The sequence below is a fragment of the Pinus tabuliformis genome, chromosome 6 (genome assembly GCF_031772625.1).
Source record: "Pinus tabuliformis cultivar Carrire ecotype Pingquan chromosome 6, CPIR1, whole genome shotgun sequence".
Classification (NCBI taxonomy): domain Eukaryota; kingdom Viridiplantae; phylum Streptophyta; class Pinopsida; order Pinales; family Pinaceae; genus Pinus; species Pinus tabuliformis.
The window spans coordinates 1,427,334,648-1,427,339,000 of record NC_142292.1 but is presented as its reverse complement, the minus strand read 5'-3'; positions in this window follow the sequence as shown (position 1 = coordinate 1,427,339,000).

The following is a 4,353-nucleotide window of genomic DNA, read 5'->3' as shown; positions in this document are numbered from 1 at the left end:
AAGAAGTCTAAGAAGGGATCCTCAGAAGGATCGGAAGGTGAGGCATTAGCCTCTCAGTTCGAAATGGACTTCACCCTCATCGCATGCATGGTGACCTCAATGATGGGTTGTGGTTGGTTTCTTGACAGTGGAGCCTCATTCCACATGACCGGCGATAAAATTTTATTCAGTACCTTGGAGGAGAAAGACCTCAAGATGCGCATAGAGATGGGTGACGATGAAAGGTCTAGTGTTTCAAGAGTGGGCACAGTTTCTTTTCAGGAGCATGGAGCTTTTATCACCTTGACAGATGTGAAGTATGTGCCTATACTGAAGAAGAACTTGGTATCGATCACAATGTTGGAGGACAAAGGCTACAATGTTGTCTTCAGTAAGGGAAAGGTTTTCCTTAGACACATCACCACTAGACAGGTGAAACAGATCGGTTCACGAGTCAAGAACTTGTATGCTCTTGAGGTTCAAGATGTATGAAAAGCCTTGAGGAGAAAGGCAAATGTTAGAGACTTGGTGGTTGAGAGGGAGAGTACATTACCTCTCAACATGCTGCCCCAGAAGAAGTCTTAGACAATTGTGGAGAAGCCACAATTGGAGATGATGAGAGGAGACTGAGTAGAGGCATCCACTCATGCAAAGACCTCCAGTAGGGGGAAATTTCGAGCCAAGTGGGCAGAGGGATCACATGCAGCCATACCTATAGGTGTGAGGTGGGGCGATGTGAAGTGATAGTCCCATGAAGGCTGAAATTGGGCAGGGTCCATTGAGAGGTTTTATCTCATGGATCGTACCTTACTACGGGAGCCCAATGTACATAGTAGCGAGAGGAATCAGTGGGATTGATGCAGTTAGATATTAAAGTGACAGAGGCTAGAGCAGTCAGATACTGAAGAGCACATAGAAGGATTGACAACAATGCAAAAACACTGAATCAGCAGAAGCACAGATTTTTTCAATCGATAGAGGCAATAGCAACCAAAGACTTTGATGACAGCGGCATCATTCTAATTTAGGTTGGATGTTTTTTTCTTTGTTTCTGGAGATTGTTGGAGAAACAACACTAGAGAGAAGTGTTTCATGCAAAACATTCCAAAGGTTCAGGATCGGGATTGAGTTGAATTCCTTTCTTGTTGAGAGGGAGTGCTGAAAATAGCAACAAGAAATGATAAAAATAGAATCCAGAATATTCCAATTTTAATTTTCCCTTGAATTAAAATTGTGAATTAAATTCGAATTTAGTCTCACCAACTGCTTGGAAATAATTAATTAATTATTTATGGATTAATTAGTTGGAGAAATTCAAGTTAGAAGTCTTTCTGCAGTCATGCAATAGTTATCCCTTAATTAAGGAGATAAGATTGAGCTATATTGATTTGTAATTAGTTAGCTCAGTTTACTGAGTTAAGTCCAGTTAAATTAGTTCCAAACTGTTTGAGGAACTAATTGTGAGTTCAGTCAGTTAATGCATGCATGCATCCAATTAGTGTACTCTAGATAACTGAAGATTCTCTCATCAGAAACTCATGCATGTCTATTCAGAGAAAGACCCAGTTGAGCTAAATGTCAAGGACAGGTTACTATCAGTTGCATGTTTTCTCCTGTAAAGGAAACTCATGCATGCAGAAGGAATAAGGTTCCTTGAGGATTGTGCAGTTTTATAGGGTGTGAGATCAGTGTGAGTGGTGAATGTTACACTTGGTAATAGTAAGATCACCCAGGAGAAATAGCGCAAGGAAATAGGAGGCTTGGAGGGCTAAGGAGAAGGTTTGTGAGAAACCTTGTTTGCCTGTGAGCATCCAGGAGGATTGTACTGAGAGTTGGCTAGCTTTGAGAGCTAAAGCTGTGTAATCTTGATGTATTTCCACCTTGTATGATAATATAGATAGTGGGGTTTTTAGTTGAGGCTTTCCCCTGAGTATTCTTATGTGTTTCATGTGCATTGATTCTTCTTCTGGTTATATGTGTTCCACTTGATCTTGCTCAAATCTATTAAGCTTCAACAAGTTTGATTGTAGAAGTAGATTAAAGTATTTTGCTTTAGTTATATTGCATTATCAGGTTAATCTACAGTTAGAATTTCTACAAAATATATGTGTCAAGTCTCATTGGCACAACTGGTTGAGGATGGGCCTCGTTAGCAAGTCAACCCAAGATCAAAACTCATGAGGGTGGTTGCGCCTGTGCTAGGGGGAGGAGACATGCTAAAAAATCTAGTCAGCTTAAGGCTCGTGTGGCCCATACCGGGTGCAATCTCCAGGTGACTTTGATGGGTTAATGGGCTAGTGTGGCCCATACCAAGTGCAATCTCCAGGTGACTTTGATGAATTAGATGCCCTTGGGTTGCAATTTCTCAAAACATAGGTCAAACTTAGAGAATCATAAACAACTTAACAAAAAATATATAAATATATGATGAAGAATAAAAAATAATAATATTTATTATTCATAAATTTAAATTAATTATTTTGATTTATAAAAATATTTTTTTATTTTATTTAATTATTTATATATAATTCATGTATGGTTAAAATTAGAAGATATATATTTATTTAATTATATAAAAAAAATTATCTATAATTAATTTAATATTAAATAAATTAAGAATATTAAACATATATGAAATTGTGATATTGTATATGTGCAGGTTGAAGAATAAAGGAATACAAGATTCATTATAATCCCTAAGATTTATCACCTTGAATTAAGTATTTTGACGTGTAAAGTTATATATATATATATATATATATATATATATATATATATATATATATATGTGTGTGTGTGTGTGTGTGTGAGAGAGAGAGAGTTAGGGTACTTTATTTGTTATTTTGTTAAAAATAAATTCAATGTATTTATAAATTGTATTTGCGAGAATAAATTATTTTGATTTTTTATATTATTTATTTTGTATATTATTAAGATTTTCCTAAAAATGTGAATTACATAGATATATATTATTTTTAAAAATTCCAAAAATAATGATGAATTTATTTAAAATAAAATTAAAAATTAAAGACTAAAGAGAATATTAATTTAACTAATTTTTTTTGGTGTGCGTAAGCTAACAAAATTTATATTATATAAATAATAATTTAATGACAAAATATTGAGATCGATTAAAAACATTAGACCACAATATAAAAATTGATCCAGTCACAAAATATTGAAATGTATCAAAAATGAAACTAGACCTCAACCTTAGTGAAATAGCGGAAACATTTATAAGAAGTTTGTTCTAAAAATATCTTTTGAAAGATCAATTGAGTTATTTAGTTAATTGAACTATTATTGAAACTATTAGACATTGAGTTATGTAGGAGCATAATTGTGTAACCAAATAAAAATAGACATAAGTAGGAATAAAAAATAAAGATGGCATGTTAAGTTAGATAGGCTAGTATTAAGCCTCATATTCTTCATCCTTATTGAGTTGTTGAACCTCCTACTCATCCTCAATGAAATGGGGTTGGTGTTGGTACCTTAAAGGTTAAAATGCTCATGAATTGAATAGCTTCCTCCTCTTTCCTAGACCCATCACCATAGTCCTCAAAACAAAGGCGAATGACCACATGATAGAGCATAGTGAACTTTACCTCAAACCTCAAGAGTTAGTTAATCAATTCTATTTTAAACTACCTCTACTTCTCTAGTACAAGGGTAACAAGGGTCTAAGCATGTGAATATAATTCCATGACATTAAAAACTTATGTGTCCATTGACTTTGGAATCCTTGTATCATCAACCCATCCCTAAAAAATTTGTCATAATTTGCTAAAATGCATCCATTTTATTCTCTGTGTAACTAAAGCGACCAAATATTTGCCTTCCACTTGAGTTTTATGGAGGTAGTATGTTGGAAATATTTCCTTGTGAGCATAGTATCCATTTCAACTCCAATTCTTTAAGTATGTGGAGAGGCACATTCGTGAGAGCACATTTGGCTCTTCTAGGCCTCCATTTTACTATATTTATGTATTTCATCATTTTCCATAATGAAAATAAGATAGGAAAAATGTAAAACCCAAACCGTAATCCTAATACCGACCCAAAAACGATAAATCGTGATCATAAACATAACAATGACATAAAAACACTGTGACATAAAAATCTCACAAAAATATACTTCAAAAACCACTCAATTCCTTGCAAATAAAAAAAAACCCATATACTAAAATAAAATAATTCACCAATTCAAACAAATTTTATATAATAGAGAGCCAGTATTCTGTAAAACAATTGAGTTAAATGAAAATGAGAGAATGAACTCGAAATAAAAAATTGAAGCCAAATTAACTCATTAAATTAATATAAAAAGATCATGTACCAACAAGAGAAAAGGACCAACCACTAAAATCTAAA